Below are 12,772 nucleotides of genomic sequence, written 5' to 3' on the forward strand. Positions count from 1 at the left end.
CCCGTCTCTACTAAAAATACAAAAATTAACCGGGAGTGGTGGCAGCTGCCTGTAGTCCCAGCTACTTGGGAGGCTGAGGCAGGAGAATCACTTGAACCTGGGAGTTGGAGGTTGCAGTGAGCCAAGATCGCACCACTGCACTCCAGCCTAGGTGACACAGCAAGACTTTGTCTCAAAAAAAAAAAAAAAAAAAAACCCCACCTAGTTATGTTTTCAGTTCTGATGGGAAGCATAGAGACTAGTTTATGTAAATAAATATTTAGGATATTTTCATTTATGTCTGAATGAGAATATTCTAAATTTTTTTTAACTAAAGAATTTTAAAACTACTTGATGAGTTTCCACATGTAAATTCTTGCTTGCATAAAATATAGCTCCAGGATTATAGAATAAATTTGAAATTGAAAACTAATTGTAATATACACCACACAAACTTATATTTATTTTTTAGCAGTTAAAGGTAATTTAGCAGAAGAACAAATACATTCTATGTATATTGGGCAATAGTTGCATATATTCCTGTGTGTATCTTTGTTTAAGAACAGTGGCTTGAATTTGAAGTACATCACAGGAGATTTATGATAGGTAAGACTGAGGATAAGTACTGAAAATAAAATTATGAGACAAATCAGTTGTGGTTTAACACAAAGGAAATCAAACCTTGCAATTATTTGGTAGAAAAACAATAAGAGATCCATTTATCCCAAAGACCAAAACCTTACTTATTTAATAGATTTAATAGATACATATTTTTAATCCCCAAAGCCTATGTCTTAATGACTTTTCAAACTATACAAGCAAATCTTCCACAAATAATGAATTTTATTTGAGGAAATTAAAACACAGTTTATGGGAAAGGGCATTCAGCTGTGTATTAATGCCTCGATTTCAGGCACAATTTTTCTCCCAAATTCTACTATCACTGAACTGCTTCTACTACTGCTTAACTACTACTGCAAACCCAGTAATCAATTGCAGAGTTCCTTGCTAAGCATTCAGCTCCTTCTTTTTCACATACTAACATGTGCTCCCCACAAATGCCTAGTGTGTTAGTTATGATCATTCCCGTTTTCTAGATAACAGAATAGAATCCTACAGGAGTTCATTGGTCAAAGCCAAAGAATGAATCTAGTCATTAAAGACTCTATGCTTTGAAATCATGGTCATGGATCTGAAGACCAACTCAGCCCCTTGGCAGCTGTGTGAACTTAGAAAAGTGACTTAACTTACCAAGTCTCAGTTTGAAATTGTAGGATTGGTACCAGATGGTCCCTAAGCATCTGATATGGTTTGGCTGTGTTCCCACCCAAATCTCAACTTGAATTGTATCTCCCAGAATTCCCACGTGTTGTGGGAGGGACTCAGGGTGGGTAATTTAATCACGGGGGCCAGTCTTTCCCTTGCTATTCTCCTGATAGTGCTTTAAGTCTCACGAGATCTGATGGGTTCATCAAGGGTTTCCGCTTTTGCTTCTTCCTCATTTTTTCTCTTGCCTCAGATGTAAGAAGTGCCTTTCGCCTCCCAGCGTGATTCTGAGGCCTCCCCAGCCATGTGGAACTGTAAGTCCAATTAAACCTCTTTTTGTTCCCAGTTTCAGGTATGTCTTTATCAGCCACATGAAAATGAACAAAATGTATGCAATTCAAAGTCTGACTTTTTCGTTTTGGGGTTTTTTGTTTGTTTGTTTTCTTATTTGGGAGACCCTTCCTCCTGCTTGGCTCCCGTGAAATCTCCAGCAATTTAATCACAACTCACACCACCTGTGATTTGCCTCAAAAATTAACCTCAATGCCACTAAATTCCATGTCCCATAATGGGAATCCCTACTCCTAGAGTTACTCATGATGAGCCTAATGGCAATCGAAATTAACCTATCTGTCCATGAGTACGTGGTGGTGGTGTGGAAGTAATAAGGTTTTCTGAGTGAGGGCAGTGGGTGGAGTGTTAAAACTCTCCCACATATTTGGTCGCTATCTTCCAAGCTCCATCGGCCACCTGTATCCATTCTTGTATATCCTTGAGCCCAACAGCATTTTTGTCACTTTTTTTTAAATCAGCTTTAAGCTTCATTTTCTGTTAAATGTACTGCAGAAAACCTTGTAAGTGGGTTAAGAAGCCAAAGAAAAGACAAAGAAAGAAAACCCATTTGAGATCATTGATCACTGTGAATTATTTCCTTTCTGCTTTTGATAAAACTCATAAAATTATTTCAAAACAACAAGACTTAAAATGTCATTTATCTTTTGATTACTAACAGGCAGAGCCTTGAGTTCAGTGAACTTTCACTGTAAAAAATGGATTTTGAGCCATTGTAATCTCTCATCATGAGAAGGACTTACATGTATATATTAGAGATAAACAAAAAAATAGAAAAATCTTTCAAAAATATATTGTATTCCAAAATTCTAAAGCAATCTCCAAAGTAAGTTCTCAGTATATTGAAAAGGGCTTGAACTTTCAAGTCAGAGTGAGGTTTGAGCCTCTAATGCTCAGTAATGTGTGACCTTGGGTAAGTTACTCAACCTCTCTGAGCGTCTCCAGTGACATAAAAATATAATATTTACAATAAATATTTTCATGGGGATTAAATGAGATAAAATTTAAAAAGTGTCTCACACAGAATATCGTACAATGAAGCCCCTAATAATTGCTGGTTTCCTTTATTAAAGAGACAAGTAAAATCTAACTTCTGGTTACTCTTTCCTAGTGAATGAGAACTGAAGGGTGATATTTATGTTGAAAAGAATAATACTCGTGGCTGACCTTGAGCAAACTGGGAGCTGTGCTTTCTATCCACTTAGAATTGACTGTGCCAGGAATTACTGGACAGGTGCATTTGACATGAGAACTTTCATACCTGAGCCACTGCCCGGAAATTGTGGCACTACTTCTGGGAAGTTTTGCAAATGCCTTGAACTTATTTGCCAAAGTTGCTTTGCATTCTGTACTGCTGGGCCCCTCTGCACATCCATGATTTGGCTGAAGCTGATGCTGACTGTGCCAGCATATTTTCAACCTGATCAAGGCATGGAGCCCTGAAAATTTCATGAGATTCTGTTTTCGTGGGATTTCCAGATTTATACCAGGCTTTACAGATCCCCAAAGTATGCATAATTCAGAAACAAAAATAAGAGAGGGCCTAACAACTCAGACACAACACTTGATATGCTTAATTCAGGTTGAATTAGGACTCATTTGGGACTGTGAATTTTTATGTCACCTTTAGTGGAGAAAAACTTTTATCATTTTACAAGATGTGTTTTTCAAATTTAACAACAGTAGAAAGTTTCTGGAAGCTGGAATAATAATACTTCTCAACACTAATAAAGACTTAGAGTGAAGTCCTAGATGGACCCAAACTAGGTATGTGTTCTCCTGGATTAAACAATACATTTGCTTGCTTTTATGCCTTCTTAATGAAGTACTATCCAATGGATCCTCTTTAGATTCTTAGCAATTATCAGGTATCTGTTGAATGAGGCACAGTTCCTTATTTCCCTTGTCTGTTGTTTTAATGCAGTTGTATACAGTATATTCAACCACCAATAATAATACACTTCACAGTTGCTCATTAGTCACTTCTGGAAGAATTTTTTCTACTCAACTATATTGATTATGTAACAACCAATCCATTTCCTCCTTTTAAATCAGACATATAAGTATCGATCATAGTTTCTGTGCAACATGAGGCATCTAACATGCCACATTGATCTGATTCGTTCCAAGCAAAAGGAAAGAAACATGGTGATTTAGCTAACCTAGGGCAACTGTATTGTAGAGAAAGGTTCAGTTTCTGTCGCACTTCTAAAAATCCTGAAAAAAAAACCTGCTTGATTTTCTTTGCTATGATGAGTTTCCTGGCTGAGAACCATCATTTTATTAATTCTGTCATCTGTTCATTCATTCAGCAAACCATTTTTGAGCATGTATCCTGTACTACAGGCCAGATAAAGACACAATATATGCATTATGTTATGCCTTTGTCAATATAGATCAGGTAAAACTATTGAAGGGTCAATCAATATAAGGATTCAAAGAATTTGGTTTAATTCTTATGAAAGTAGAATGTTCTTTGACTCAGTAAACATACCTAAAAGTTAATATTAATTGTTGGCATTGATTTCTCCTACTCTTGCATCCTCACCCTAGGTGAGAAGAAAAAAACTAAGTTTGTTCACCAGTGTTTTTTTTGTTTTTAATATAAACCTATGTGAAAATGGATAAATAAGACTGGTATGGGTCAGACTAGTCTCACATAAAACCATAAAAAGAAGAGACTAACATGATATAAGAGACACGTCTTCTGCTTTACTTGCATTTCTCATTATCGGTTTACTGAATTCTCATGGTCAATATGTTGTCCTCTAAAATTCTTCTTATATTAAACAAGAAAGGGGATAAAAAATGGATTATATGCCATTAGAAGGTTAAAATGGAAAGATGTTGTTTTTCTAGCAAATGTTAGAAAGATGGTGAACTCTTTTCCATTGGCATTGATTAGTTGATCACATGTGGTCTTGGGGATCTGGGAAACAAGGCTTTAGCATTTGTAATGAATAGTCTGAATCATCTAGGGCAAGAAAGCCAAGATTTTGAGCTGATAGACCTACATTTGGGTTTCAACTGTATCTATTATTAGCTTCGTAACTGAGCAAGTCATTCAATCACTTTAAGACTAGGAACCCTTATCTATAAGATGGGATGATACAAATATCTATTCTATTCCCGTCTCAGACTCAAAGCATCAGAAGCATTACCATGTGAATATTGACAAACTTTAAGGGTTCACTTAAAGAAGAAAAAATAAATTCCCATTCAAGCACCCAAGGAAGGGCAAAATGAGTAGAGAGAAGATAGAAGATTTTTTAAATCAGAGTAACACTATGTGCTGAAACAGGTAAATCTGGAAAGCTCAAAACCTTGGCACAATATAATTGCAAGTATAACTGAAAGAAATTCTGGAGAGAGATCCTTTGGAATCTTGGAAGGGTGACTCTGCTCAAAGTGGTATTAGTGACCCTTGTAACCATGAAGGTCTGTGATTAATTCTCTGTATTTGGCTAACAACCAGAGAGCAAAAAGAGAATCTCAATGAGAAAAAAAATCTCATTGGGAACTTGGGGCTAGATTTGGAAGTGGTATATAACCACTTTGCCCACTTTCTGCTTTCTAGATTAATCCTGCAAACACACCCAGATTGTGGTTTTCTTCTTCCCATGTGCTTATCAGAAAATGAGAAAAAATAGTGAATGCATGGCATCCAGTGAATCACAAAAGCCTCCTTAAAAGAGAAGACATACTAAAGGTATCCAGAAATATTTCTGAGGACAAATGAGTGATAGAGAATTAAATTTCTAAATCATAGATCACAGAACATTGTTCTCATTCTAAGGTCTCTGGATGTCTAGATATTGATAATAACAGCCTCCAGAACATTCAAGTTATTATCTAAGGAAAACATGTGCTACTAATTAGAAAGTAAAACAGCACAGTATATCTGAATATCAAATATATAATTAAACAAGGCAATTTAACATCATTTGGAAATTACTGCTTTTATTGTACACTCAATTTTTGTATTTTATTAATGTAATATTAGAGGGTGACTTAATATTTTTCTTGTATATAATTTGTTTGGTTGACAAGAACTTTCAAATACAGAATCCTTTGAGGAAGGTACATCCTAAAAGGATTGTAAAGCAGTGGTGAATGATCACCCTACCTGTAATCACTAGACTGAATATGTATTGTGAGAAGTCAAATTTGAAATAAGCAAAAGGTCTTTTGTGGGTGGCCCTTCACCAATCCCTCTAGCCATAGTCTTCAAAGATTGATTGAAATTTGTGGGTGGATCTTTGGCATTGTCAAAATCAACCATGGCATCAACAGAAACAATCATGTTCTTAATGGCCATGACTTACACCCTGACTACATGACCCTTTTTCCAAAATCAGCCAAGCAACCAGCAGGTTCTGAAAATGAGTGTAGTAGTCTGTTTTCACACTGCTGTAAAGAAATACCAGAGACTGGGTAAATGATAAAGAAAATAAGTTTAATTTACTTACAGTTCTGCTTGGCTGACTCTCCAGGAAATTTACAATCGTGGCAGAAACTTACAATCATGGCAAAAGGTGAGGTGAAAGCAAGGTACATCTTCCCATGGTGGAGCAGGGGAGCGAGACAAGTGAAGGGCAAAGTGCCACACACCTTTAAACCACAAGATCTCATGAGAACTCACTATCACGAGAACAGCAAGGGGGAAATTCGCCCCCAAGATCCAATCACTTCCACCAGGCCCCTCCCCTGATATGTGGGGATTATAGTTCTACATGAGAATTGAGTGGGGACACAGAGCCAAACCATATCAATGAGGCTCTGCAGTTATTCCCCAGTCCTGTTCAGTCATGCCCATATAAATGTATGGGCATGATAAACTCAAAGTTTTCATTTTATATTTTAAAAAAACAGAAGTTAATACAAGAAACGTGCTTTCTATTTAAAAGAAAAAAAATGATTTTTGGTGTTCTAGCCCAAATTTTTCATACTGCATTACATGTATAAGCTTCAGGAAGTTGTTCATCACTTATTGGCCCATATAATGTCTGAATTCTAGACTGAGACACGTAATGACTTGTATCACTGTTTCAGAAATGTGAGTGAATAGGAAAAGAAAAATAAGGAACAAAACAAGACAAAGAAAGAGGACTCAAAAAAGTCTCTGTGTGTGTGTGTGTGTGTGTGTGTGTGTAATTATCATAATCCAAACTTATTTTACTTTTGCTCTTTAAGGGAATGTTCAGTCTTTATTTAGTAAAGTAGACCAAATGTGTCCATGTTAGCATCCCTTTTACTTTGGAAATGGAAGTGGGTCAGAAGCTCCCTCTGAGGCAGAAGTTGAAAATCTGTAGCTCTATGACCATTAGATAAGCTTTTTATTTGCCCACATTCCAATCAGTTGCCAAAAATAAAACTAAGAAGATTGCACAGAAAAAAAAAATCTGCATTGTGCACTTTTTTTTTTTTTTTTTTTTTTTGAGACGGAGTCTTGCTCTGTCACCCAGGCTGGAGTGCAGTGGCACGATCTCGGCTCACTGCAACCTCCGCCTCCTGGGTTCGAGTGATTCTCCTGCCTCAGCCCCCACAAATAGCTGGGACTACAAGTGAACACCACCACACCCAGCTGATTTTTGTATTTTTAGGAGAGACGGGGTTTCACCATATTGGGCAGGCTGGTCTTGAACTCTTGACCTCATGATCCGCCCTCCTCGGCCTCCCAAAGTGCTGGGATTACAGGCATGAGCCACCGCACTCAGCTGCATTGCCCCTTTCTGTTGAAAAATGATCTAAAAACTGAGTCAACATTTCTGGAACTGAGTGGCAGGAGAAATTGTTACTATGGATGTATACCCTGCAGTTCACCAGAGGCTCCAGCACTCCTCAATGCTTTACCTAACATCACCAAGCACTATCACCTCCCTGCTCTTAGCTACTGATGTGCCACATTCTTGGTGCCTAGAGGCTTCTGAGTTTGTGATCCCTGTCCAAAACACTTTACCTTCCATCTCTGTGGCTTTATACAAATGAATTCTACTCTCAGTGTTCCCATCCGACAAATGCATGTAATTAGCTCTATTTTATAGCATTGTTTGTTTGATTATATAACATCATATGTGAAGGGCCTTGTGCAGATTCTGGTGCATATGATGCATAAGTAAACCCTGTACCCATTCCAAAATTTCAGTAAATATTATGGAAGAATTAAGCTGCTGCAATTTTCATAGTGCTTAGCAACATTTTAGCAATGACTCTGTTCTAATTGACTGTAGATTATCCATCAGATTTATATAGATCAAAAATTAATTATAATAACAATAGTCAACATTTATCAAGTACATGTAGTGTGCCAGAAACTTTGTTTAAACACAGAAACATTTTTAAATGTTAAATCATGTGCCTGTTTTTATGTGTCTTAGAAAAAATATATATAATACATCCCCTCTATGATTTCCCTGATATTCTTGCATTGATAAAAACAGAGCAGAGTTGGGTAAGGAGGTGGATAAGATCACTGAGTTCATTTAAATTCTACCTGTGTTAGTCCATTTTCACATTGCTATAAAGAACTACCTGAGACTGGGTAATTTATAAAGAAAAGAGGTTTAATTGACTCACAGTTCTACATGCCTGATGAGGCCTCAGGAAACTTACAATCATGGTGAAAGAGGAAGGAGGAGGAAGCACCTTCTTCACAAGGCTGCAGGAGAGAGAGCCAGAGGAGGGGGGATGTGTCACAGTTTTAAATCATCAGATCTTGTGAGAACTCACTAACATGAGAACAGCATGGGGGATACATGGGGATTACAATTCGACATGAGATTTGGGTGAAGACACATAGCCAAACCGTATCACTACCTAAGTAAAAAGTCACATAAATAAATATGTGACAGACCAGCACTTGGATATAACAAAAATATGATGATTATTATCTAATAAATAATCATTCCAAAATACCAATTTAGGAGGTTAATATCTAACCAGCTCCAATTCTTAGCCTCAACAGATGCTAACAGAAAGAGGTGTCTCATATCCAATACTTGCGCGCTAATGGCCAAGCTGTCATGGTCTCAGCTTCTCCCTTGTAAGCATATTTCTCTTGTGGCCTTTCTTTGGTCAGTGCTGCTTTACAGTGAGAATGTTACCTGTTTCTTCCAGGAGACTGCACACCTGTTTCTGCCAGAAGACAGGTGGCTTTAGAAGGCAAATGGGTCTGGTTCCTATGACATTTTGTTGAACAATGAATCATGCAAAACAAAATCCTTTATGGCTCATGAAGCTGGGCTAATAAGGCAGATGTCCTCTAAACAGTTCCTTGGGGCCTAAAATGCAAATATTAATGTGCTGATGATCACTGAACCCTAGTTTTAGTAACTGGTTTTATCTTCATTATCTACTATTATTCTCTGTGAAAAAAAAATCCATTCTCAGCTAATGATGAATAGAATACAACTGATATCAAAGGTTTATATGGCCTCACTATCAATAAATGGAATCAAATCTCTCTTAAGTGGTAATGATATTCCAGAAAGGGCAACAGATAATAAGACCATGGCAATAGAACGTTCGGTGATGATTCCTTCACATGAAAACTTATTATCATTGCTAATTGGTCATTGCTACCTATTATTTTAGGCATATTGGATATGTTTTCTTATAAATGTAACAACTCTAGCTCACTTACTTCAAGAGAAAATCTTTATTGGCAGTACACATGATTAAACTGTGCAATAGGGCAACATCGTTCAACTTAAACAATACTAAAGAACGTTATTATGCCAAATGGCCTAATTAAAAGGTATCCATGTTTCTACTCAATAACACTAAATCCAAAAGCAAGTTTTGACTATGAGAATATCAGCTTTTTGCCAATCTTATTCCTGATTATTTTCATTTTGCTTTTGTTTTTCCTCAGTTTTCTAGTGTGTTCTGGAATTATATTCTGGTAAAGCTATGATATTTATATATGAATTAATAATAATACTTCTAATCATAAACAACTTGTCCATATAATAAAAACACTAATAGGAAAGAGTAATTGGAAGTAGCAATGGAAAGGTTGGACTCTGGCAATGGTGTGTAAGTTTGCTGCCATCTATAGGCTGGCAATAAAGTTCAAGGCCAAAAGGAACCTTGACCAGGTTTACCCACATTGTTAATACAAGAATCATATGTTTCCTGACAACTAAGGATCCTGGGATTTTCAGGAGAATGGGTAGTCAGCATAATTTTGCTTAATATCTCTCTACGTAATTTATGAAAACTTGGGTGAAGACTTGAGTGGAATTTGCATGTAAAGTAATATTAGAATAGGCAATTCTTTTAATAAAATATATTTTCTTTCATTTGGTGATCAGTTAAGTTTTTTTTTTTAAAAAGCAAAAATGGAAATGAAATATTAGGACACATTTATGCTTTTCACTTGAGATAAATGTGGAAGTCATACATAATTTACTATTTGCCATTTCGTATTCTCTAGCCAGTAATGAAACTGTCTCCTTTACCTTTATGTACCATTGTTTTTTCCTAAAAATCAGAGTCATGCCTAGTATCTCCAACCCCTAAATAAGATGAATTTTTAAAACACTGTTTTGAAACCATGTACATGTATTTATTCACAGATTTTTCTTTTTGGCATAAATACCCAAGCCTCTGTGAATTCAGGTTTTGACAAGAGCGCTGACCTGTATGGGTTTTTGCAAAACATTCATCCTTTATCACTCTTCTGCCTCTGGACTTAAGAGCTAGCGTGGGGCCCTGTGCAGAGCTCCCCAGAGGCAATGCCTGCGGAAAAGAAGGCCATCCTGGTTATGGCCCAGACAGCATTTCTTCAAATATTCAAAATGCAATGTACTTGGACATTGCAGTGCTACAGGTCTTGCTAGAGGCTTGCTGAGGGGCCTAACAGCCGTTGCCACCACAGGTGGCTTCCAAAGACATATCGGAGAAAGAACACAAATCAGTTGCTAATCATTCTGTTTCACTTCTGCTGTTAACACATGTCTGAAAGTCTCTCCCAGCCTTGCTTCACTGCCCTGGATTGGAAATGCAGATGTTCAAGACTTATCTCCTTAGCTAGATTGTCAACCGCTACTTAAGAATAGAGCTTTGTGCCTCTCATAATCAGACCTGCAGTGTTTTGCACTTATTAGAATCAATAAGTAGTTACCAAATAACTGAAAAGACTAAGACGCTAAAAACTACTGCTGTGAATTAAAATGTAAAACATGCTGGTTTAGCCCTGGTAAAGAACTAGAGATGGATTCTCTCTACCCATCTCCCCCAGCCTATGCAAAAGTTAAAAAAAAACTTCAAATTCTTGCCAGTGAAAAGGCTATGATCTGGACGGCACGGTGGCTCACGCCTGTAATCCCAACACTTTGGGAGGCTGAGGCGGGTGGATCATGAAGTCAGGCATTTGAGACCAGCCTGGCCAACATAGTGAAACCCCGTCTCTACTAAAAATACAAAAAATTAGTCAGGCGTGGTGGCAGGCGCCTGTAATCCCAGCTATTCGGGAGGCTGAATTGCTTGATCCTGGGAGGCGGAGGTTGCAGCGAGCCGAGATCGTGTCACTGGACTCCAGCCCAGGTGACAGTATGAGACTGTGTCTCAGAAAAAAAAAAAAAAAAAAAAAAAAGGCTATATCTGCCCAACCCTTCTCCTTTGCCTTTACGCATCTTCTTTGAGTTTTTCCCCCAGGCTCTTAGACCTTGTCCTACATCTATATAACTATAGTAACAATGACTGACATTCATTGAAAGTTTCAGTTTCTTTATGTTCCTAAAACTGTACTAGTTCTCAAAACACTAGAAGGAACATCCTAGAGTATGCTTTCAGTCTGCACATAACCCACAGTATGAGCATTGACTGAATCCCATATTCAAGTTGTGCCTTGGACTCTGTGCCTAATTCTCACCTACATGATTCTGCTGTAGAAAGATCACTGGCCCAGAAGTCAGAGGATATAAGCCTAGTCCCAGTTCTTCCGATTTTGAAATATGGAGTTAGTAAGACACTTAACTTCACTAAGCCTCAGTTTCCTTGCATATATAAAAGTCCTAATACTTTTTAAAAATATTTTTTTGTTTTGCAGACTGTGTAATACTGTTAAATAATTTATTTGAAAGCTCTTGATGTTTTAATACCATTATTTAATGTTGATATGGCATTTTTCCTTTATTAGTCTTATTTAATAATTACTATTATCATATATAGAGAGAATATTAGTTTTGTTGGCTTGTTTGTTTTTAATCACATATACCTTAAAACTTTTTAAAGAACAAAAAAAGGGTACAAGTAAAGCAATAAAATGATTTCAATTTTTTAGGAAAATAGATCTATACTAAATGAAATCATAAGATTAAAGAGTAAAAAGAGATGTAAAATATCTTTTAAATTTACTCACCTGGTAAGAAAAAAATAGAGAACAATGCAGATGAGTTACTATAGTTAATTACTGAAAGATTGAATTACAAAAAAAATGCTGATGTTAATTTGGAAGTTGAAAGTTGTCTACTAACACAGAATGATGCAAATGACATTAATATTGGGTTTGAATTATTCAGATAATTTTTTCAATTTTTCATCTTATTTTGCCTTTAAAAATCACACTGTACCCCATAAATAAGTACAACTATTATGTGTCAATTAAAAACAAAATAAAACCTAAAAAAAAACTCTTTGAATCATCAAGTGTTAGCTATTCAGTAACAATAGATAGCAAAAAAGATTTTTTTAATGTGCCAGTGTATGTGATACTGTGTGTGAACTATAAGCTACTATGTAAATACATGTAGATTGATAGTTACTGCTACCAGATTAATACTGGAAATCAATGGGGTGATGGGTGTTACAGGGAGATCACCCTCACAACATGATTACACTCACCCTCCCAGGGCCCTCTGACCACCCAGTTTCCAAGAGTCTTCCTTGATTGAATTAGCCCAAGTCTCAGTACTTTCTGCTTTTTTGGACCTCAGCTGTAGTGTCTTTAATATTCCCTAATTTGCTTCAAATATTCCCATTTTCTCTTATTTGCTTATTGAGGTCAAGGAGGTTTTTTTTTTTTTTTTTTTTTTTTTGGCTTGTTTGTTTTTTCCCTAACAAAGTAGTTCTACTATACCACATATTCACCATACCTAATGAAGGACCATTGCAAAATAGAGATAAACATCTGAGAACAACCTTGCAAGGAATCTGTTTTCTGTTATCAAAT

General features: G+C 36.6%; 1 long non-coding RNA gene across 1 annotated transcript in view; it reads left to right on the forward strand.

Moving 5' to 3' along the window:
* The window catches only part of LOC134760093 (uncharacterized), a 98,228-nt gene extending 94,127 nt beyond the window's left edge, over positions 1–4,101 (forward strand). Inside the window, exons 6-7 of the long non-coding RNA XR_010137007.1 lie at positions 1,499–1,559; positions 2,708–4,101. This is a non-coding gene — a long non-coding RNA (uncharacterized LOC134760093). The remainder of the gene's footprint in view (positions 1–1,498; positions 1,560–2,707) is intronic.
* The last annotated feature ends 8,671 nt before the right edge of the window (positions 4,102–12,772 follow it).

The sequence above is a fragment of the Pongo abelii genome, chromosome 15 (genome assembly GCF_028885655.2).
Source record: "Pongo abelii isolate AG06213 chromosome 15, NHGRI_mPonAbe1-v2.0_pri, whole genome shotgun sequence".
Classification (NCBI taxonomy): Eukaryota; Metazoa; Chordata; class Mammalia; order Primates; family Hominidae; genus Pongo; species Pongo abelii.